The sequence below is a fragment of the Ambystoma mexicanum genome, chromosome 3p (genome assembly GCF_040938575.1).
Source record: "Ambystoma mexicanum isolate Mex_15411 chromosome 3p, UKY_AmexF1_1, whole genome shotgun sequence".
NCBI lineage: Eukaryota > Metazoa > Chordata > Amphibia > Caudata > Ambystomatidae > Ambystoma > Ambystoma mexicanum.
This window is the reverse complement of record NC_090925.1, coordinates 657247656-657272713: the sequence shown is the minus strand read 5'-3', so window position 1 is coordinate 657272713 and position 25058 is coordinate 657247656. Positions and strand designations below refer to the sequence as shown.

General features: G+C 45.5%; 1 long non-coding RNA gene across 1 annotated transcript in view; it reads right to left on the bottom strand.

Annotated features, from left to right (window-relative positions):
• LOC138580693 (uncharacterized) overlaps window positions 1–6022 on the bottom strand; it is a 28663-nt gene extending 22641 nt beyond the window's left edge. Inside the window, exons 1-3 of the long non-coding RNA XR_011304325.1 lie at window positions 6010–6022; window positions 3946–3978; window positions 2708–2734 (exon numbers count right to left, since the gene is read on the bottom strand). This is a non-coding gene — a long non-coding RNA (uncharacterized lncRNA). The remainder of the gene's footprint in view (window positions 1–2707; window positions 2735–3945; window positions 3979–6009) is intronic.
• Between the last annotated feature and the right edge of the window lie 19036 nt (window positions 6023–25058).

Sequence of the window (25058 nt, the reverse complement as noted above, 5' to 3'; positions counted from 1 at the left end):
CCTGCAAACAAGAAACAATGCACAGGACAAATAAAAAGGTTTTCGTCTACGATATTTTGACATACATCCAGCTGAAACAGCTGAAGGGGAGTTTCCTGGGGATAAGAAAAAGGGAAGTAGCGGATCGGGCATGGGATGGGGGCCAATGCTGCTCTTGTGGCTTGGGGTATGTATGAGGGACAATTTTTGGACGGTCATTTGGACATATTAAAAAAGCCCATAAACACACCAATACTGGTGAACTAAAGGTTATTAGAACTCTCAGCAGGTCAAATGATATGTTACAATATAGCTGATGAAAGGAGGGGATTCATCTGGGAGGATGCTTCAGTTGGACCTTGCCTTTCAAGAAGTACAATACTTTGAGAACTCTGAGCTCCTCTGCATCTGTGGAGATATCCTGCACAACAGCTGGCCAAGAATAGTAGCAAATGATTCAGATTTATCAGAGGAACTGTGCCTGTGGTGAGTCCTATGACAATACAGTGGATGGAGTTGTGGATACCAAGGATTCATGTTCAATGCCATTGAAAGTGATATTTATTAGCCCTTACTGGCAATATTATCCCAGATCCATGAGCTGAATGCAACTGGGACTGCATGATGCTTTGAGATGTGTGGGAGGTGCGGACAGCCAGACGTCCAGCAAGATATTGGGCCTCATTACGAGTATCGAGGCAGCCATGGCCTTAATAAGGGCATGGCTGCCTCCATACCGGGTTCCAGTACCGGGTTCCTCCAATGAAGACTTACCGGGCTATTCCAACTTAGGAGGACCCGGTAAATCCTCCTTGGAAAAACCCATCACCATTCCCATTTCAGCCCCCATAGGGAATGGGGAGGGAGCTAAAAATTATTATTAGCTCCCTGGACCCTCACAGGTTTTACCAGGCATCCTTACCAGGTCCTGCAAAGGAAACCTCGTAATAGGGCATCCGTAATGAAGGGTACCGGTCCCGTACCGTAAATCTTCATTACGGAAGTGCCTGCCTCGTAATGAAGCCCATTGAATCGGTACTCTAGGGTTAACTTCCGACCCATCGATTAGGAATTGGTTGCAATTGGAACTTATTATCTTCACAACCACCCCAGTTGAAATGTATCAGTAAGTTAACAAGAGGACAATGTGTGTTAGTGGGAAACATGATATGTTGGGATGGTGGAGTTGAAGTTGTTGCTTTAAATGGAAAGTTGTTTTTTCAGGGAGAGTATAGGTGCATACAATTGGTATCTACCCCATCTGGTGACTTACACTTCATATTACAAAAAGGAACACAACAATTTGATGTATTCTGGCGAGCAGAAAAGGGCAGTATATTTACAGGTTGCAATTTTAAGGACATGGCATATGCTGGTAACTAGAAACTTTAAGAAACTATTAGGCATAGTTCCAGAATAACAAAGATAACAGACATCACAAAAAGGCTTCAGGTAGTGGAGGTAGGTTTAGTAATTATAAAAAGGTGCTTTATGTACATTATAAAGCTACGTTGTCTACTCCCACTGATCTGTCATGCTTTGTTAATGATGAAGTCGTTGAGCAACCTTATCTTACCACAGCTGTATTTTTAATATCGTTCTTTTTTTTCTTCTGGCAGGTGTCATTGTGTGATGTTCTAAATGCTATAGCCAAAAAGGGAAAGTAATGGCCTACGACAAATATTGTCATAAATGTGATGATAAGGCGGTCAGTCCCCTATAAAAACAAAAGTCTCGAGGGTAGTTTGGGTTATGCAGGAGGCAAGGGGTTGAGGAGTGGGATGCTGCTTGTTTGTCTTGCAAGCACACTAATAAATCTCCTATGTTTTATCATCATTGAAAATCAAATGATTATCTGATTACGCTGACATTACCAAGGAATCTATCTTGGTGTGCTAGTCTTTCTCCATAGCAAAGCCTTCCCCGATTCCCAAACAAACACTCCCAAATCTGCTCTGAGTGTTGGATTTCTAAGTCTGATGCATTAAGTAAGGTGCAGTCTTGAGTTCCCTATTTCTTTGGGATCTGGTAGTTTCTAACCAGTTGCTGTCTCAGAGGATGTGTGTATCATTCAGGGCTGGTCCCATCAGTCCTACTGTCAGATGGACCGCAGACTAGATGCAATGTTGGTTGACACTGTGACTTAGTCACACTTATCATTAATCTAGTAGTTTAATATTTTAAAATATTGGTATGTTTGTCACATTCTGGATCCCAAAAACATGAATGTCCACTTCATTAGCCAAGGACTACAATTGAGACAATCTTTACATTTAGCCAATCGTTGGCCTGTTTTACATTTCAGTGCCAATCTACATTAACTACTGCATCACATACATTTTTCACAGCAAGGCTTCACTTTCACCCATAGTGTTCAGGCTCAACTTAAGCACATGCAGTACTTAAGCACATGCAGTTGGGAAGCCCGGCAGATGGCAGTTTCCCTCAATGCCCATTTCTATGTAAATGTGAAACACATATATAAAAATAAAAAAATAAAAAAACAGAATGTGGGCATGGTGCAATTTTGCACTGTTAGGTTCTGGTGCATTTCCTTAGCTTCTTATAATTTCCACAGTGACTACTGTGTTCTTGTAATCATTTCACAACCCTCAGTATGCTGGAATAGAATGAGGTTAAAAGAAACAGGATGAAGCAGAATTCGTCATAGTAACAAAGAATGAACAATAAACAATGGAACTATTAAAAGGAAAGAAAATGTGTTTACCAGAATATCGACTAGCTCGAAAAGCGACTGAAAATAAAGTCAGAGAGTCATTATTTGTCTTGAAAAATATGAAAAGAAAAAATCAAACAGAAGGAAGCTGAGCTGCCAGAGGTTTGAACTGTTATTATACGCATTATGTCATATCTGTAAGTTACATTGTAGTACTTGTGCACTTTTAACAGGTTCAACCAACATATGATCATATGATTATGGCTTATTGGCATCTTATCAACATCAATCACCATTACACCTTAAAAAGTGTAACATTGGTTAGCTGTTAAACACTATAAGGGAATCATGGGAGTTTGGCAGAGGCACCAGTACCCCACCATTACATTGCAAGCCCATTTCTTCGAGGCATATTCCATTGACATTTCTTTAACACATTTTTCTGCAATGCAAATTGGTGGTTGGGTTTGGGTATTAATTAAGGTGAGGGGATGTGGGTATGGGTTGGGGGCAGTATCCCTCTGAATTGATTTGCGGTAAAATGTGTTAAAAAATCAAAGACATATTCTCAAGCATATCACGTAGATCCGAAGTATAAAGGGGTGGCCCATGAATAGAAAGCAGCCTTGACAAATGTATTAAAAATAAGGGTCCACTTTTCAAATTTGTGAGAGTCTCTGTTTTCTAGAGGATCAGCCACTGTGATGTTTGAAACATTTTACATCTGGCCCATTGTGCATGCAGGTCAGCTGCACAATTCAATTGTTACGCCTGAATGCTACAACCTCATGGTCGCTAAGCGCAACAGCTGTAGCACACTGCACATCTGGGAATACAATCAGATTGGGGTCAGATTCCCAAAAATGCTTTTGGCACAAGCGGTAAGATGTGGTAGCACCAAAAAAGATCTGCACATTCATATGCCCTTCTGCACCCACCTTTGCACATTTGTGCAAACACAGGATTATGCCAAGTCATTTTAATGCACATCCCGAAATCAAAAATGGGATCCCCAAATTACTAATTTATGTAAGGGGCTGGATAGCGCATCTTTTACTCTCCTGTCCCCACCCCACTGAAATCCATAGTTCACCTTTAAGAAGGAGATAATTTGCAAATGTCTACTTCTACCACAAACAAAAACAGCCCATCCTCTATTCTTATTTTATTCGAGTTAGGTTTCGAGATGGGTGTGACCCAAATGCTGCACAAGAAGCGAGAAAGCCCTTGAAAAAGTAGGAATACGTTTGTATCATATTATATTGTAGACAACTTTATTTTGTATTTACCAAACATGCACATTTATCTTCTCCAGTATTTGCCTAAAAGAAAGAAGAACATTAATTAGAAACCAGCTTCAAATGCAACTAACGTTTTCGTGAAATTCATTCACTTGAGCAGACACAGAGCAACTGCTTCTGTGGATTAGATATTTTTGACCACTCGATTTCTTGCTTAAACCTCAAACAGCCATCCAGGCCTCTACTACCCACACGTTCCAGCACTGCAGCACATTTTTGAAACAGGCAAGAATTAGCCTAGTGCAAACACGCATTGTTTCAATATCTATTTACAAACGGACAATGTTTGCTGAATGCCAAAAAGCACCTAGTCACCATAAAGTCAGTTCCTTTGATTGTTCATTAACTTTCTCAGATCTATTAGTACCACATCCCCTCAACCGCAATAGATTCCTTAGTCTTGGAGGGAGCCTGCCTTCCCCCAGAATATCTACTAAAACCTATTCATTTTTGGGGCCCTCCTCCCTTGCCCCTTGCCAGGATACATTAGTGTATTACTTATCCATTATCCTCAGGTTTCTTCTGCTGTCCTCAATTCAGCTCTTCGAGGTGGAAGCTGGCTGGGCATGTCTTCCCAACACACCAACAGTCCTCAGCCAGATGTCATGGGTCTGAAGGCTCCTAATGGCTTTGGATTTTGGTGAAATTAGGAAAGATGATATGGCCCCTGTGTAAATAGGTGGGGCACACAGGCTGCACATTGGGTCTGTGCTGGAGATCCTGTGGGGTACATGTCCCCAGTTTTTGAAGCAGACTGCATTCTGAGCGAGACCCCACTGAAATATCAGGGATGGTGACGCGCGTTGGAAGGTTTGGATGCTTCAGGTGTTCATCCCCTAGGGAGTCTTATGCTCTGGCATCCATCATGGTTCCAGAGGCAGAGGAGACAGTGACATAAGTATACCTGTGGATTAATGGTGGAGGTGGCATTAATGGATCTGGACAGTGTTCACAGCAGTCCCCTGTCTGAGGACTGTGCACCTTGAATGGGCCTATATTGTTAAATTGACCTCTGCACTGACTGGGTGAGCCTGGTCACACAGGAGAGTCATACACTCACTGGTTAGGTGCTGAGACACTGGTTATATGCTGAGGTCCGGGTAAGGACAAATGATCTTTCCCCTCTCGGCACACATGCAGAGATAGAGGATGGTGTTCTGCCTTGCTGGAAAAGGGATGAACACACAGAGGTTAAACATTGCAGCAGATTCAACAAAACACTCAAGTGTCTAATAAGAATTTAAATCCGATTTGAAATATCAGCCACAGGAATGGCTGTGAGCAATGAGCAAAGGGGAATTCCCCATCTCACACTCATTGTCTTCCTCTCCCTTCTCTTCCTTCTGCCTTCAATCACACTGCCAACTTTGCCCCAACACACAGCAAAATGAAGCTACCTGCCAACAGCATGAGCCGTGGTGTAGAAGGCAGGTACAGTCAGACTTCGAGGAACAAATCACACTAAAATCACATTTACTGTTAAAATTAGTGGCACCTCTGATGTTGCAGTTGTATTCAGGGTGAGAACACCCAAAGGCCCCACTGGGTCTGCTTGGGCTCCCTCGTTATGTGAGGTTGCTCCCATGTATCTGAGGGAAACATGTACACCCCTCCAATTAAAACAATCACCAGCCACCATTGTTGCTAGTGCCACTATGTGTTGGTAAGGATATAACATCTCCTGAATTTGCAGATTGCCAGCCTCATAATTGTTTCTTTTTTGACTACTTAAGAAATAACCAGTATGAATTACAACTGAATTTGACTACTTTAAACATAACACACAAAACAGCCAGAATGTATTAATCCTTTCTTTTCTGGCCACCTCTAGCAACCTGGTTACTCCAGCACCACAAGAGGCGTTTGCAGTCAGTGGTTATTTTGATGAAAACAGCAGAAGGATATGTTCCATTGCCAAATAAATAAGCTACTTTTCATAATAAACACAATACACTATTCAATTCTCATCTAAAATAATCAAATTTACAAAAAAGAAAAGACAGACATTTACAGAAACTGTAGATAGCGTAAGTTAATATAAGTTGTTCTTACACAGGTTGCACCCTAAAAACAAAAAGAAAAGAGAATACGATTAGAAGAGATACAGCCAATAGAATAAGGAAACAAAACAAATCCTACTTTCTAGAAAATAACTATCACTGCATAACTGAAACTCACAAGTAGGAACATTCAGAGGAACAAACGGAATATATGTGCATGCAATGCTCTTTTGTAGCAGACAAAACGTATTGCACAAGCTAGAGATCAGAAAGTCATTATTCCACCGATCTCAAACTGGAAAGTCCACATTTCGAGGAATATATTAGATTATCTTCACCACAAAGTAAAGTTTATTAGAAACATTGAACAAGTAAAAAACTGGCAAATACATCAAATTAAAGAGTAGGATGGTTCAAGGCTGCGTTGTATCAACACGGTGCCGAGGATGGGATCTTGGAGAGAGTCTGGTGTTCATATGTACAAGTATGGGGTAAATGTGTCCATCTAGAAACAGGTGCAGCTTTGTTTTGGTAAAGTTGATCAGTGGTAATGTTTGGATGCCTAGCATGTATGGACAAAGAGAACATGTTTTAAATGGCTGGTATAATTGCCTGATAGTTTGATGTATTGACAGTATTGCATTGAAGGCTAGAAAAGTACCATCAGAATAGTGGCTAGCAATGATCACCCTGATGCTGCACTTCACCCAATCAGATTATTCAGAAGGCGAAATGCTAAATCTCCAGTTAAGCTCTTGAAAAATGTCACTGGATATGTTATCTTGATTGTAGTTCACTGGACAATGCTAGTTCTTCTTTAGTCTTCATTACTTCCCTGTAATGAAGACTGAAAAGGAACTTGTGTGACCCAAGCAAGCAAGCAGCATTCAGAGGACATATGCACTCCACTCCATGTCATTTCTTTTATCATTATCACCTGAATGATGTCTCTTTACTATAGGGTGACTGCCAGTGGGGATTTCCTGGTCAGTAACATGACCTTGCTGTTCCTTTTAGAAACCATCATTGCACTTGTGATCTTATGTTGGGCAGTGGGACATTAGCCAATGGAACTATCTGAACTGCAGAGGTTTCGCACCTTAAGAGGGTGGACATTAACAACAGGGGCAGATAAATTTGCAGGCTACTATTGATGAATCAATTGGAAAGAATAGATTGGCGTCCCTGGAAACTTTTGGTCAAGCAATTATTATGGGTGAAACTTCAGACTTTGGGCCTCATTACGACCCTGGCCCTCCCGTAATGAAGGGTGCCATTATGGGAGTGCCTATTACGAAATTACATTTGTGGGACCCGGAACAGACGTCTTGTAAAACCATACGTCATTTCCAGGTCCCGCAAGGGGAAGAGGGAGCTAATAACGGGCCATTTATAATGTACCCGTTATTACCTCCCTACCCATTCCCATTGAGCCCTATGGGGGCTCACATGGGAATGGGGATGGGTTCCTGCAAGGAGGAATTACCATGTCCACCAATGTCGGAATGACCCGGTAATTCCTCATTGCAGGAACCCAGTGTTGGAGCCCGGTATGGAGGCAGCCATGGAGCTAATAGCACCATGGCTACCTCCATACTCGTAATGAGGCCCTTTCTCTTGTATCTGATTGTGGGCAAACACAAGCCTTTTGCTCGGCCATCCCCCTCACCCGCACCCCAATCAGTAATAAGGTATTTTAGGGATGAATGTAGTGTATGATGATCCACATGTGGGGTCCCGATTTCTGAAATATTCATGGGAAAAATAAAGGTTTGCTGTAAGAAATAAATATAATGCAACAGGAAAGCCTTGTCATGGTCAGGATGACCCTAAGAGGAGTCAGGTTTCTTGGTTGGGCACCCCAGAGGCAAGGAGAAGGAGGCTCTCCTTAGAGCAGAGAAAATGGCAGCACAGTCCTATGTTATTCTAATGTCTCAGACGGATTATGATATGTGGAGGTTGGGAAATTGCCACTGCTCAACCTGTTGCATTCTTCAGTGCACATAATTGATCCCAATGTTCATTGGTGATCTGGTAAATTGGTTCCTATAAAACACATGGTAGAAGTGATGTCAGCTAGAATGAGTTAAGAAGTGTGCAGGCAGGTAGATACACTGAGAGCACAGTGTTATGTCTTCTTGTTGACGTCTAAAGATGCCCAAACTATGAAATTGGACTCAAAGTAGACCATGCCTTTTTGCTAATGTAGCATCATACATTAAAGAGCATGGTCCTTGTTACGGCTTTTGTCCATTTATTTCTTTTTTGACTTGGCATTTAAATGTAACATTCGTTAAATCTCTTAAAAATCCCTACGACCTTGTTTTAAACCCATTAACAATAGAGGAGCAATTCAAAGAGGTCCTAGGGCCCAGGAGGCAAAGTGTGTTTTGAACTCTATGCCTTTTCATGCATTTACCTGATACACAATGGGAATAGCATAAAGGAGGAACTGAATGAAGCCACACAGTTGCCACTGTGAGTACCTCCAAGCATGCCTTAAGTGCTGATTTGTTTCCAAAACCTAAGTATGAGTTATCTGACCCATGAAGGGCAGTAAAACATTTTCAGTGGCATTAAAGGCTCTGTGGACGTGTACAAACATGCCAGAAATGCAAGGACATGCTGCTAGTGGACTAAATGACACAGGTCCCCTGGCAGAAGTACACATTTCCCTGTGCTTGGTTTCCAGCAGGGGAGAAAATGCATGGGTAGCTTATTTTTTTATTTATTTTTGCATTTGTTACCGCACAAAACCCTCAGGTATCTAGGCGCTAGTTACATTCAGGAAAAGTGAGGGGTGGGGGAATGCATGAGGCGGAGTGATGAGTCTTGGGTGGAGCAGAGTTAGTTGAACAGCCAGCCAGCTGTGCTCTGAGAATGCTGCATACCCATGTGAATCAGGGAAGTGATTTCATTACATTAGTACCTCTCCAAACAACACCTGTAGATGAATTCTGCAGGTGATCTACTTTGCTGAGGTGTATCTGTGTACCTCCTGATTCACTTCTCGGTGTAAAGACATGCAGCTCATTTTCTGCCCTGCATAAGGCTTTAATATTATTGATACCTGCCAAGGCCCATTTTCCTTAATTTTTATGGGCCCGAGGAGGGGCAGAACTCAACTTGCGTTTTCGCCGCTCTCTTCCTCTCCATCATACAAATCCTCCAGAATTTGCACTCACGTGTTTTGTTGAAGGCGCAAATGCTGTGGATACCTATAGGATCTGCCTGATTTATACATCAGCAAGCATCAGGCGCATCCAATAAGGATCCATTGTAACCACTACCGGCCATGTAGAAGACGGCAGCAAACAGTTTACATTGAAGTGTTCATGTAACAGCTCCCCGCCATCAAATTACGAGCTCCAAGAAAGTGAGCTCCCATGTAGGGTCAATAAATATGTCTCAGCCCATTTTGTGAGTTTTCCAACTATCACGAGGTACACAGAGAATGGAAACTAGAACTAAGTCAGAGGTAGTTGTTTACTCTAGGCCACCAAGTTACACTCCAGTGGATCAGCTTCATTTATTTGTAAAATAATGTCTTTCTCCATATATTCAAGAGTGGTGACGGTCTTCAACAGATAGGTGACAGTCCCCATGCAGACCTTGCCCGATGATATGAGGGTTTGAGAGCCTCTGTGTGGTGGATGTAAGCAAACGTAACAGCCAGAAGAAAAATATTACATTCTCGGTTTCCTCTAAGTGGAACAGAAGTGACCCCAAATGGTAAATATCACTTGTTTGACAGGGGGCCTCTACTTGGGGGAGCACCTTGACCTCTTCTCTGCTAGTGTAGGGAGGATCACCTCAATGTATGCACTCATCACGACATGGACCAGTGAAGACCTGTGAAGCCTTCGTAAGAGAGAGTTAGGGAATGATGTTGGTCCTTAGAGCCCCCGGATGGAATCAGACGCCAGGCTACAGGCCAATTTTGAGGTCTATGTCCTGGTTGATTTACTAAAACAAACGGGGGGATTATCCCTCATATTTAGCCAATTACTTCCTTGAAATACTGCCCGTTTGAAAGGAGCGGCTTTCTCTAAGGGAAGTTCATCTGCCACTCTTTAAAATGCACCCCCTCCATAAGTCAACATGTAGATGACCAACCTCCAAAGATTAGCTAACTAGTTATGCAATAGATGTCAACCCATACCTACCAGTTTCTGTTAGAGGTTGATCTCACACGGAGGCCTGGATACCCCCTAACAACTTCCACTGAACCTGTCAGTCTAACATAGATTTCCCAAAGAGTTATACAATATTTCTGTGTGCAATTATCACGTGAAATCCTCCCTATCAGAGCTCAACTACAAATATGTTCTATCAAAAGGTTGCCTTATGGATGCCCGTAGGTGTCCATGGAGTCTCCTGCTTATGGAGCTGTTCCGCCACTCCCTTCAAACTAAACATTACATATTTAAATGTGTTTGTTTATCTCCAGAATGAAGGGTGGTTGATTAAATTGCAAAATGTAAACGTAAAAGCAAAAAGTGGTATAAGCATTGGACACATGTCCCTATAAGGACACCATCAGTCACACCATGTTTGATTCCCAATGTCTATTGTGGACTCTGCGACATCTCGGGGAATTCCCAATCCAGCCACATAGTTTGGAGCTTTAAAGTAAGAAGCCACCCCTTGGACGATACACTATAGGGTGGTGGGAGAGTAAAAGTACTTCAGCGGGCACGGGTTGTACCCTAGCTACTATTTCTCCATTTGCAGGTGTCCACAAGAAACCGGAAATGCCCTGCATGTGCATCAGTGCATCCACAGAATGTGACTGTTTTTTCCACTTGGATGTGCACATGGGACACGCAAGGGGAGAACACTCATGTGCACATTATTTATAGATTAAGGCCCTCTGTTATACATATCTTCTGTGTTAAGTTTGGATGTGAGCAGAAATGAAGCCCTGCTACGTGAAGAAAGGCGTCAAAGTGGATTGTGAGGGTTGAGGATTGCCTGATGAAAACGGGATGGAGAGCACCTGTATGTGTATGATGGGATCTGAGGGCTAGGGGTAGTCCAGGTGTGGTGCAGCCTGTCATGGCAGCATTGAGTTCCGGCTACAGTCTATACTTTTACATCTGTTGATTTTCATCAACTGTCCATTTACAAAGGCTTGCAATATTATAGAAAAGCAACGGGGTTCCTCTCAGCACAGTAATAACCATGGGTCATTGTTTTTGGTTGTGCACTTCTTGCTACATATGATGGACGGCTCTCACATGGCCTTTGGTGGCAGATTAACTGAAACACGTGCGTATTTCATTCAGTTCTACCTGCCTTAGCAAGAAGAGTGTAGTTATGGTTTCTGGAGGTTATTAAGACAGAGATCATACACGTCAGCATGTGTGATGGGAGGGTGAAAGGGGAAGCCTATTGAAGAGGTGGGCTGGGGGAAGGCTTAGTGTACGCAATGAGGTTTGATGGAAAGCAGCAGATAGCAAAGATCAATTCCAGAATTAATGATAACGAGTACAAATGTGAAACTCAAAGAAACATTTTGAATGGTTGCTTACCAAAAGGGCAAGGACTTGTGCGTTTCTCGGTGCCAGTGCACCCTGTGGATGACAGAGAATTGGAGTCAGCAGAAGATAGCAACCTGTTCTAAGTGGAAAGCATTTCAGTAGTGCAACATAGACACAACATTTGAACATTCAGTGATATTCTCAGGATATTCCGAATGATTTCATATAAAACAAATGGCACATGTTTAATTTGCATACATTTCTATAGTAGCCATTGTATGCTTACCTATTGGTCACTCTTATAATATCCCTGGCATTTTGTGACATGCCAATCTCAGACACACTCTTCTGCCTGTTTGTCATTGGTCTGGTTTCCCTTACTGTGAAAACCTGCTTCTCTAATACCTTGTGCTCCTCTCACCACAAAGGAGCCTATTTGTTTGATCCCGTTTATTGCAGAGGTCGAATGGGCCACTCTTCATGGTCAGGGCTCATGTGCTCACTGGGATTCCAATGATTCACCTGCCATAGAGCAGACCATATCTCCCGAGGAGCTCAATACACATCCATGCCAATAACACATTGAATTGCAATGCACATTTTCCCCATATCAATCACACAAGTTACCTTTTAATGAAATGTTGATTGATTGGTGATAGTATAGCAGTAAAAGTCTACAGGAAAACCTGTTTGAGTGCTGTTTTCTATTAGCACATTGCTTGGTTAAGGACATTCCTGCATTACTGAATGAGGCAGGACCACAGAAAATAAAAGGAATGTCCACTGAATCACTGAGAATGCAACCTTTTTCAGGTTAAATGTGGTCAGTGCACCAACCAACGACTTAAATAATATCGTTTTATGACAAGAACGAATGTGCTCACACACGTTGATTACACACAATCAAATGGAAGCCAAGATGCTTTAGTAAGTAGGATAAGTTGGTCTAGCTCTTTACTTATGTTTAACTATAATTAACTTTAAGGACATCGCCTGCTTCTTTTACTATGCCAATGGCTTCCCAGCAATCCCTATGTGTGTGCAATCCCTTTAGAGTTTAAATCCTACCTTTTGTTACATTGCTGCAGTATTACCTTTTCAACGTACTTACTTAAACCAGAAACTGTCCATTCACAATCGATCTATGATAGTGAACGCCATCTCCTGTAGCTGTTTTTTTTTTCAACAACTGTCTTTAAAACTTACATTAGCGATAATATCCTACATGTAGTTAACGAGTTGCAAAGTCTGGGACATAGCAGTGTAGTGGCCTAGGTCCTATGAAGGTAACTTGCACTGGACAATGGCCCTCATTACGACCCTGGCGGAAAGTGACTGACCGGACCGCAACAGCGTAAATAGCGTTTCCGCCATTGCACGAAGGAGCAAAGAGCGGTCCATTCCGACCCATCGGGCACGAGCACCACGCCATGGCGGAAGTGCAAAGTCCGCGATGGCGGAAATGACCCCAAAACGGCCCACACCGCCGCCGTACGTCGCCCTAGGTGCAATACCGCCACCCATCACAGCGGACACCGCAGAGTGCGCCTACCGGAAAGTACGGTGACCGGAAATATACGGAAACGGAAGTAAAAACATGGGCCCGGAACGGGAAACATCCCGCCGTACACCTATAAAACCACAAAAACCACACAACCACTAAAAACACTACCCCGAGACACACCCCAACCCGTCATCCACCCTAGCGAAACCAAGAAAAATGGGAAAAGTAGCGAAGAAAGCGTGCGACCGCAAGCGGCAGGTCCACTTCTCCCGTGAGGAACTCACCGGCCCTCATTACGACCCTGGCGGAAAGTGACTGACCGGACCGCAACAGCGTAAATAGCGTTTCCGCCATTGCACGAAGGAGCAAAGAGCGGTCCATTCCGACCCATCGGGCACGAGCACCACGCCATGGGGGAAGTGCAAAGTCCGCGATGGCGGAAATGACCCCAAAACGGCCCACACCGCCGCCGTACGTCGCCCTAGGTGCAATACCGCCACCCATCACAGCGGACACCGCAGAGTGCGCCTACCGGAAAGTACGGTGACCGGAAATATACGGAAACGGAAGTAAAAACATGGGCCCGGAACGGGAAACATCCCGCCGTACACCTATAAAACCACAAAAACCACACAACCACTAAAAACACTACCCCGAGACACACCCCAACCCGTCATCCACCCTAGCGAAACCAAGAAAAATGGGAAAAGTAGCGAAGAAAGCGTGCGACCGCAAGCGGCAGGTCCACTTCTCCCGTGAGGAACTCACCGTGCTAACAGAGACCCTCCAGGAGAATGCTGCCGTCGTCTTCTCCACGCAAATGACCAGGACGGCACTTGCGAACAAGAAGGCCATATGGGCTCTGGTGGCACAGCGGGTAAGCGCGGTGGGGACCGCACCCCGCACCCCACAGCAATGCAGAAAGCGGTGGGACGACCTGCGGATACGCGTCCGCAGCATACTCTCTGCCAACCGCAACATTGCCACAGCCACCGGGGGAGGTCCTGAATCACCCATCAAGTTGACCCCCTGGGAAGAAATCTGTGCCTCCACCATCGGAATGGAGAGCATTGAGGGAGTCGGAGGGATGGAGAAAGGAGTGCAGACATCAGAAGAATCAGGTAGGTGGGCCAGATAAAACAATGCTAAATCCACAATGTCCAATAATGTGAAGTACCATGTGTCCACATAGTGCAACAGAAACACATGTCCAGGAGAACGTCCACACACATCGCCCTCATAGCGCACTTTAAGACCACAATAAATACATAAATAATTAAAAACCCCTAAAACACCCACCACACGTCCAGCAGGCACACCCTAACTGCAGGCTGCCAAACAACTGCACCCTCACCCCACACACAAATGAAAGCACCTCCAAGGCCCCGACCCAAATCACCCTCATGTACCACCCCAATGCATGTGATACAATGCCATTCCAATACCCACAGACCCATTAATAACCCTCGCCCTCCTTTACTCCACCACAGGGTCCGATCCAAACGACGAGCATCAGGACACCCCTACCAGCACACCTGCAAAGAGGGCCAAGACCAACGGCCAAAGACCCTCCACCTCAGCTGCACGCATCAAGACACGGCAGCAGCACAAATCAGGTGGCAGCACAGAGGAGGGAACATCAACAGGCACCCCAGCAGCCAGCATGCCCACAACACCACCACCACAGGTCCCCCCAACGGATGCCACAGAAGGCACTGCCTCTGGTGGCAGCAGCACCATAGGTGACACCCCATTGATGGCAGCATGCTCCGACACAGAAGACGGGGATGTCGAAGTCAGATCCATCCATGACCTGTCCCAATCCCCCTGCCTGTCCCATCCCGTACAACATGAGAATACCACGCAGGGGCACCCACAAGACGACGACTGGCCATCCCCCCCAAGCCCTGTGGCAAGGCAACATGAGGTCAACAGCCCCTCTGTGACACCCCCGCAAATGGCCATGGCCCAGCAGAGGCAACAGTCCCTCGACCAGTTAATCGGGCAACAGCAGCAACTGGCCACGCTCCTCAAGGACCATGCCGATGAATGTGGGGGCACTAAGGCAGACATAGAAACATCAACTGAGACACTTAGGGCAGAAATGGAGAGAGGTACAGAGACACTAAGGGCACAAATGGAGAGTAGCACCGAGAGCCTGAGAGTCCAAATGGAGAGTAGCACCGAGAGCCTGAGAGTCCAAATGGAGAGTAGCACCGAGAGCCTGAGAGTCCAAATGGAGAGAAGCACCGAGAGCCTGAGGGGGGAACTGCATGCGACGTCCAAAGACGTATGTGCCGAACTTGCCGCAGTGCGCCATGTGCTCACGGAGCTCTCACAAACCCTTAGGGACATGCATGGACGTGAGCAAGCAGAGACATCATCCGTTGCAAGTTCCGTCCAGGGCAGCCCCCAACGTAGATCTGGGAGGAACCTGCGCTCCACAGGCAGGGGTGCCCCTGACACCCGCAGAGGGGGCTTGCAATAGCGACAGCCCACTGACAATGAGCATCTTTGGACACTGGTGTTCGGGGGGGAGGTAGGAGGGTGGAGGGGGTGTGTTGGGCTCACTTGGGTGGCGGGTCGATAGGGTGTTCAACATGATATCACATATGCCATAAACAAGTGCACGATCAACCAATGAGATGTGTGGACAATGATCTTTGTGTACTAGGCCATCATAGGCGTACAGTCCATATTGTGCATGTACCAGACACACACAGTGCCACGAGTCCCGTGTCCATGTATCAGCCACCAGGCGTGAGTGCTAGAAGCATGCATCAATGAGATGCTGACGAATGTCACGGCCCTCCGGTGCCTCGCAGACTCCTTGAGGTGCTACCACATCCCCACCCTCATCATGACCATCATCAGGTGCTTGCAGTTCTGCGTCAGGGGGCATGGGCACATTTCTACGTACGCACATGTTGTGGAGCATGACACATGCCATCACCATCTTTGCAACCTTCTCATGGCGGTACAGGAGTGCCCCGCCAGACCTGCTGAGGCAGCGGAAACGAGTCTTCAGTAGGCCGAATGCCTGTTCAATGACTACACGGGTACGTGAGTGGGCATGGTTGTAGTCCTGCTCTTGCTGGTTCCGTGGGTTCCGGACTGGTGTGAGGAGCCATCTCTTCAGTGGATACCCAGCATCACCTGTATGTGGACGATAAACGTATGATGTGGAATGCCATTGCTACGTACGCACACCCCCCCCCCCTTCCTGCCAGGTCATTGCCGCATCACAAACCCCACATCATCATGCATGAAAAGAGACTCACCGAGTAGCCAGGATCTGTTCCCTGCGTGTCGCTCCATGTAGCGTGGTATAGTAGAGTTCCTCAAGACCATAGAATCATGGGTTGCTCCAGGGAATCTGGCACAACAATGTGTAATGATCCTGTTGGAGTCACACACCATCTGTACATTCAGGGAATGATATTGTTTTCGGTTGCGGTACTGGGCCTCCATGGCATGTGGGACGACCAATTCCACATGGGTGCAGTCGATGGCACCAATGCAACCCGGTATGCCGGCAAGTGCATGGAATCCCACTTTTGTGTTGGTAATTTCCTGCTCCGAGCGTGGTAGAGAGATGTAGTCGTCTGCGTGCTTCAGGAGGGCATCGAGCACTTGCAATAGTGTTCGTGAGAACAGTGGCTGAGAAATGCCATGCAACTGTCCGACTGTGTGCTGGTAGGTGCCCGTGGCCAGGAAGTGGAGTACAGACACCACCTTCAGTAGGGGTGGGATGGCGGTTGGACTGTCTATCATGCTGACAAGGTCAGCCTGTGTCATGTCCACTATTGCGGCTATGGTGTCCCGGTCCAAACGGTAGAGGGTGTGGATCTGCTCATTAGTGAGGTTGAACGGATGTGCTCGGAGGCGTGGGATTGCGGGCTGCCTGCGTGGTGGTAGTGGCTGTGCTGGCGGCCCTTGCGGGCCCTGCCTTGGCCTCCTCCTCCTCCTGCGTCTCCTCCGTGCGGCCGGTTGTAGTTGGTGTTCGTCTTCTTCTTGGAGTTGGAGTACTTGCAGTGCTATCAGGTCCCCCAGGGCCAACATCGCGAGTCCTGCCGGTAGCATTTCGGAGTGGGTGTGGTTGTGGGAGGAGACTGGGTGTGCACTTTATGTGTTTTCAGGCTGTATGGCCTCCACCTGTGGTGATTCATTCCACCTGTGCAAGCTGCTCTCCCCTTTGGGCGAGCACGTCCCGCACACAACGCTGCTATTCGAGGAATGGCATCTTGCTATTGCAATCATGTATTTGTACCCGATGGCCGTGTAACATTTGTTGATATGTACATTCGGCTATGGTCCCATTGTTTCACATACAATCTTTGCAGTCGCGAACAGACTTGTGATGGGTCAGTGGAACGTAGTACTCGAGTAACGGTGAGCCCTCATGCATCACTGTACCGAGTTGCAACGACGGGCGGGGCGTCCCATTAGTGGGTGATGGCAGTTGACATTTTCACACACAGCCGCACTGGATGGATTAATTTGTGATTTCAAACGGCCACAGATGCCTTTTCGACGTGATGTTGCAAATGAGGAATTCGAAGGCCGGCGCTTTCGGTTTTCGGCTAGCGGAGAGGAGATGCCCACAGGTCTGACTGCAAATATAACGTTCTATTGTTCGATGTCCTTGAGACAGAGGCCATGGCGAGGAAGCAATGATTGATATGAATAGTTTGGGATGCGCAATAGTGACGTGGCCGATGAGGCCGCACGTTCCCAAATTCATGTAACTTCACAACACTGAAATTACGGGCTGGGACACTGTGGATTTTGCAGGCTGCATAACGCACAGACTCAATGGAAATTCCGAATGTTTTGTGAGTAAATTTTCAGGCGTTTTTATAACAGGATAAGGGAATGATGAATGGATGCATGGCCAGGTGATTTGATACAGGGTTTGCCATGTACAGTGCTTCTTGGAATCTATCCGCCTCCCCTGCGCTATGTGATGCAGGGCTGCCATAGTGGGACCATCGTCTATCTGGCCGTGTTGAGCCCTCCCTGTCTTGACGCGCCTTCAGACACTTGTGTCCATGCACGTTAACATTCCCATCTGATGGAATCTGTTTTGACAGACGCATGCACAGGTACACTCGTTTGTGATGGTGTTTACACCTCGATATAGATAGTTATGAGTCGCAAGTGGTTTTGGGGTGGTGATGATCCTTTGGAGTGGGCTAGCATGCATATGGCTGTGGATTTAGTGTGATCATTGGAGTGAGTTGTTCGAATGTAGTTCTGATGGCCATTCTGTTCTTTTTCTTTTCTTTTGGTTGACAGGTATCTCCTCCCCTTTTGCCACTGCCATCTGTATGCCACTCCTGCAGATGGCGTTTACTCACGACACCTGCTGCTTCGTGTAAATCAGTAGAGCAGCATTACGATCTTATGGGACGATCGCCAATGGCCCACATGCCCTTACGCAGTACTAGTGGCTCGGAGCAACATTTTGGCCTTTCAGTTGGACTAGTGCCTCCCCATTGGGACGGGCCTGCGGTTCTGTGCGCTTCCATGTTGCCTTTTCGTACGTGAATGTGGCTCTGTGTACCATGATGGAACAGGGCGTCACACAAGTAGTAGCTGGTCATTCCTTGCGGATGCAGCCCACAATGGTGATATGTGTTTTGTAGTTCATGGACTAATGGCTGTATGAGCTTGGTGATTTAGTTGTGCATTAAATTTCTATTCTGATATGGGACGTGTAGCGTTCTTCTTTGCGAGTGATGTGGCATATTCCTATTTGGGGAGCGATGTATTGTGAGGAGATCTGCATTGGGTTCCGGTTTCGGAGTATAGTCGCGTGGTACTGTGCTGGGCGCGTTTGCCTACGGAGCCCAGTGAGGTCAGGGATGGGGGCTGCCAATATGACTGTTTGAATGTTGTCATGCTCAGGGGCGGGGGATTGGGTTTTGTGTAACAGACGCCGGTCAGCCAGGTGGACTGGTGGAATGTTGTGATTTTCGGAATATTGCTGGTCACAGGTGCCTGTGTTTGCGTGCGTTTCGGGGGGGGGGGACTGTGGTCATGTCCATTGGAATGGCTTCTGTATTCGTGCCATCTGTGCCCTGCAGCTCCCATTGGCCCCTCTTGTGAATCTTTTGTTCGTTGGCATGCATGGGTGACTTGTACATTTCACTGGTTGCATTGTGACTTCATTGCACCTACGAGGAGTTGTACTTTGTGGGCAGGGAGCGGTGTACAGGCACTCAGTGGGGCCGTTTACGGTTGATTCGCGATGCCGTACTTCTCACCATGGCGGAATGGTGCTTTCCGCCATGCTTGATGGCGTTAGGTACATGTCCGCTAGGGTCGGAATTCGCGTACCCTTGCGCCATGGTGGTATTTACGGTTTGGCATGGCGCGCGCGCACGTACTTGGTGCAGTTAGCGTTGACGTTCACTACGGTGTCGCTAATGGCTTCGTACTTTGCGGTGGCGGGTCATAGTCGCACCGAGCGCTATTCGATGGCGGTATTGCATCTCCACCATCGTTTTCCGATTTCCGCCAGGGTCGTAATGAGGGCCAATGTGTGGTCCCACTTTCTGGTCCCTGCACTACGTTACAATTGTCAACGCAAATCAACACAAACGGATGCGTTCTTATTGAAGTATGTTCCTCTTCCTCAGCTACAAAGAAATCCCAGTATTTGTGTAATACTATTCTTCTAAAAACCTTATTCTATAATAATCGTAAAACATTCTTCCCCAGACTGAAATCTCAAAGTTATTGTGAGGCATACCGAAAAAAACCTCTAAGGACATCAACACAGTTTCACCCTTATTGCCCAAAAATTAAATTAGCCCCTTGGAATTCTCGAGCTTTAAAGTAAACTCAAATAGCATCTCGGTTCCATTGAGATGCTGTGGCGACTGGAACCATCCTTCTGATACATTAGGAACGACGTATGTTACTTATTGTGCGAGCTAAATCATCTCAATATTTAAACCACACACACTAGAATAAAATGGGCCTCATTACACGGAAGGTGGTAAGGGTTTACCGGTACCGGTAAGGGCACCGGTACCGGTAAACCCTTACCGCCTTACTACGAGGTCCCTTTGCAGGTTGGTACTTTAATGCCTGCTTTTTAGCAGGCGTTAAAAACCAACCCGCTAAGGGACCAGGGTGCAAATTACGGTACCACAATTTGCGGCACCGTAATTAGCGCCTTCCCCATTCCCATAGAGCCCTATGGGGCAAAAATGGGAATGGGGAAGGGCAATGGGGGAAGGGGGAATTACTGCCCTGCCAACCTTGGAATAGGGCGTTAATTCCCCTTTCCTCCAAGGCGGTGCCGGTATTTTACAGGCATGGACCAAGGTGCTATTAGCACCTTGGTCCACCGCCTACCGTGTAATGAGGCCCAATGTCTTGAGTCAAATTTAAGAGAGTATGCAATAGGCCCTTTACGAGCAAAGCAGGGTGCACAAAAAGTGGTGCTAAGAGAATTAACAGCACAATTACTGCATCGCCATAATATGTGTTTGGTGGTAATGGATAGAAGATACCTCCAGTACTTGAATGGATGTATTTACTCTGCATTTGCGCCTACAACTGGAGTGACTACCACTGTAGAATTGCTACCTGTGGTATTTCCTCCAAAATCCATGTAGTGTCCTATGAGCCCCTAAAATGGTAATGACATCCAGAACTAGCACCAAACAGTTAATGAGGCCGAAGAGCACTTTTTGGGCGGCTTATAACTTTGCTCCCCCTGGACGAATCCTCACTAAACTTTGCAAAAAAAGTATATGTCCCTTTTCGGATGTTTTTGCAAAGTATGGTAAGGTTTGGTCAAGGGGGGGGAAAGTTATAAGGGGGTCCCAAAATTTCATTTTTTCCCATAGACTGAATGGAGAAAAAACTTTGCGCACACATACAGCCCATCCCGCTGGACGGATTTTCACCAAATGTCTGGCATGAGCGGCGGCTTGGTGCCGAAAGCCTGATTTTGTAAACTTGGTGGAAACCCGTCCAGTATTTTCTTTTAAAACGACCAAAAAGTAGGTCCCAAAAAATGTGTGATATCTATGTCCGCTCCGCGGACATACTTCCCTGTTTCCTCCGATTGGCTTAGGAGGCAACGTGGTATCGGACATGCCCAATGATTGGGAGGTGAAAAGCATGAAGTGCGTCAGATTTTTGGAAATGCCGCCATCTTGGACCCGCGAACAGCAACCAGTGTCCTCGGACATTGCGGTAAAACCTAAAAAAAAACACAACATTGCACTTTTCAAACTTATCAAGTAATCTCTGGGGAGATGAGGGGTGATGAGGATGGGATGGGATATGGCTGCAAGAAGCAAAAAAATTGGTGTTTTCCACTGCAAAAGAACGTGAGAAGTTCGCATGACAACTCAGCATTACAGGGTTGGTGAAAACAGTTGGAAATTCTAATTGAAAAACGGCGCTCATTGATGCACTACTGCTCCAACGTTCACTCATGGACAGAAAACCAACATTTTCAGAAATGTGAACATGGACTTTTAACAGAGGAGCAGGATTGCAAGAAGAAGTGGTTGGTTCCATCTTCACCTGCACACAAAGCTCTTGAGAAGATCGTGTTTGATAAAACTCTATCAAGAGATCTGAAGGGACTCACAAAATTCTGTCACAAAGGAGATTTGGAGGTGTTCCACAATATGTGCCTAAAGTACCGGCCCAAGAGATTGCATTTCGGTATACAGGGTATGGAATCTCGCACACAACTTGCGTTATTAGCGCATAACGAGAACATAGGCAGACAACAATCTAGAACTGCTGGCAAATTTGGGATGCTTTGATCAGGGGAGCCGACTTATGAATTTCTCGGGGGGTGCCCAAATATAGGAAGTGACATCACTGGCAGTTATGACCGCATTTGCACGTAGTCACCAACTTGGTGGAATGCAGGTTAGGGGGTGCAGACCAGTGGAAACATTGGCTAGCATGTACTGCATATACTAACGTCAAGCGAGAAGGAGGTTTAAGCCTTCAAGTTGCAATCCAGTAAGCCATCACTGCATCTACTCCACCCCTCTATAATCATCCCGGTTGTAGTAGTCCTCAAAAGGCAGTGCAACACAACTAGGATGGGAGAACACTAAACAGAAGGTACAGCTGTAAGGTGGAGTACCACCACCAACACCAAAAAGAAGTTCCCAATTCAAGTTATCTCGCTTTGCCAGTTCTTATTTTCATTCTTTCCCTTTTTGGATACTTGAGCGCTGGGAAACCTATAGTAGTAGTGCCTTGTGGCCGTTGAAATTAACATGTTATTGAAATTAAAGCTTCAAAGACTTATCTAGTTGTTACATTACCTTGACTTGTGGTAAACTAAGGTTGTTGGGACAAATTGTTTACTTTGCTTGCTGAGGTATGTTGCAGCTCCAAGTAGTAGTAAATCTGGCTCAAACAAAAATACAGAAGAAATTGTGCAGTGCAGTAAAATGAAAAACAAGCCCTGCCAGTGTTTTGTGAATAGGTGATGATGAATTTTAATGTTAGGGCTTGGAACTTTTTTATGATGCTTGATTCTTGTGATATGTACCTTGAAAACAACATGCATACTACTGTTTTAATACAGTGAAAAAACAATGCTTCTGGGTAGAAAAAAAAGTAGCAGTATATACTGTTTGAGATAATTCTGGCATAACACACCAACACGGAAGGGCCAGAAGAAAATGAATACATGAAAAAAAGGGTATAGGCACACAAAACATTTATCACAATGGCAAAGCAAGCATGAAGCTGGAGACCATTTAGGGTCTGTGGTAGGAGCAGGCTTTTTCCTTGGTCTTTGGGTTCCAAAGGATAGCTCAACATCCCTCCACAAGCAACTCTGGCATTGCCAGTTGAGGTACACTCTGCATGTAAGTGTAATGCTTTTGGGACTCCAGAAATGTGCTTATTTCTTTGAAACAGTACCCTATTTCTAACTGAGTGTTGTTTAATACTTGGTTATGCTTATGGAATCCATTGTTACGCCGCAACTTTCATGTTACCTTGAGTCAAACTCTCTTCTGCATGCATTCCAGGCAAGCTTTAGATTTCTTAGATGAATGGTATCTGTGATGATTTCTGTTCTTGATGTCATGGCCATGCTCCAGTACCGCAGTGAGGTCAGAGTTCTCATTTTACTTGACCTCTCCACGGCTTTCGATACGACCAACCATGCCATCCTTTTTTGACTGTGAAGTTGTGGAATGCTCTCCCACCTCAACTTCGAGAGCTGTCTGACCACCTCCATTTTCTTAAGGCCTTAAAGACATTCCTTAATGTTTAAATTTCTCGGTTAGGGGATCTTCGGCAGTCCTGCTCCTCAGCGCCCAGATGTCTTCGAGCCTTGGTTTCGGGCTTTATAAATCGAAATACAATACAATATCATCTCAAAGCTCCCTAATGAAGTTAGGTAAGGATATTTGTCCCAGAGCAAAATAAACAAGATAGCTAAACGGATCAACGCACCACCTAAAATGATTGTATTATGCTTATGGAATCCATTGTTACCCCGCAACTTTCATGTTACCTTGAGTCAAACTCTCTTCTGCACGCATTCCAGGCAAGCTTTAGATTTCTTAGATGAATGGAATCTGTGATGATTTCTGTTCTTGATGTCATGGCCATGCTCCAGTACCACGGTGAGGTCAGAGTTCTCATTTTACTTGACCTCTCCATGGCTTTTGATACGACCAACCATGCCATCCCTTTTTGACTGTGAAGTTGTGGAATGCTCTCCCAGCTCAACTTCGAGAGCTGTCTGACCACCTCCATGTTCTTAAGGCCTTAAAGACATTCCTTAATGTTTAAATTTCTCGGTTAGGGGATCTTCGGCAGTCCTGCTCCTCAGCACCCAGATGTCTTCGAGCCTTGGTTTCGGGCTTTATAAATCGAAATACAATACAATATCATCTCAAAGCTTCCTAATGAAGTTAGGTAAGGATATTTGTCCCAGAACAAAATAAATAGGATAGCTAAACAGATCAATGCACCACCTAAGATGATTGTATTAATAAACCAGGGGAAAGAGCTTCAAGTTGCAAGCTACTAGATACCTTCGAGTGTGGAGCGCAATATAAATAAACAAACTAGCCACGAATAAAAACCCACTCGCCCCACACATACCCACACACCATTTCTTAATCAGCACTAGCAAATTACCAACCGATAATAGCTAGTGGGAAGTGCACATTTTGCGGCCCAAATAAACTAATCGTTAAAGGGTGCTTCTTGGTTGGTGGTTGTTGTAATGTTTATACAGTGCTCGGATACGCCAAAGAGGTCACCTAGCGCTGTCCACTACAGTCACACTGATGGAGATTTAAAACACTCTACCCTACTCTTAAAGGACTATTTCTAAGGGCAGTGGAGCATCTGTAGACTCTCATAAAGCTATTAAGAGGGTTTTTTTCTCAGGAAACACCAATTTCTTAAGATGGCTCCAAAATATGATATGGCCTGTACTGGAGTGCCCTGTCAGGAACATGGTGCATGTGTGAGGGTACCTCAGGGGGTCGGGTCCCACCACCCACTTTATGACGGAGGTCCTAGAGCAGTTTAGGGATGGTCCCCTCCGCAACACAAGGAGTGGCCGGCATGGGACGGCTTCATTGTATCATAGAATGATGATAATGGTAGCTGGACTATAAGTGAGATGTAATGGAATAGAATAGAAATGCCTGCAATATTAGAGTACATGAGCATTTCATGACAACACAGCCAATGATGGAACTCTGCTACTTGGTCATAATTTGGAGACAACTGGCAAATAGAGCAAGTACCAGAGGGCCTGGCAAATGCCTATCCAGTGCCTACACAAAAGAAAAAAAGTGTTGGCTTTGTCAAGGTTTGCTTCTCCTGCAGTCAACCCACACATGCTTTACTTCTTATGCATAAACCCAGCTACAATTGCACTTTATATATTCGGGATCATAAAAGTGTATCAATAATCAGACATCATATTCCATGCTTGATAAAACAGAATACACCCTGTTTAATAATACATTTATCACAGCTTGTAAGATGACCATTCCCAAAACCCTAACTGAATGGAGCTTTGCAAATATAATACTAGTTTTCACCAATACTGGCCCCTCCTCTAACGTGTACATCCCAATA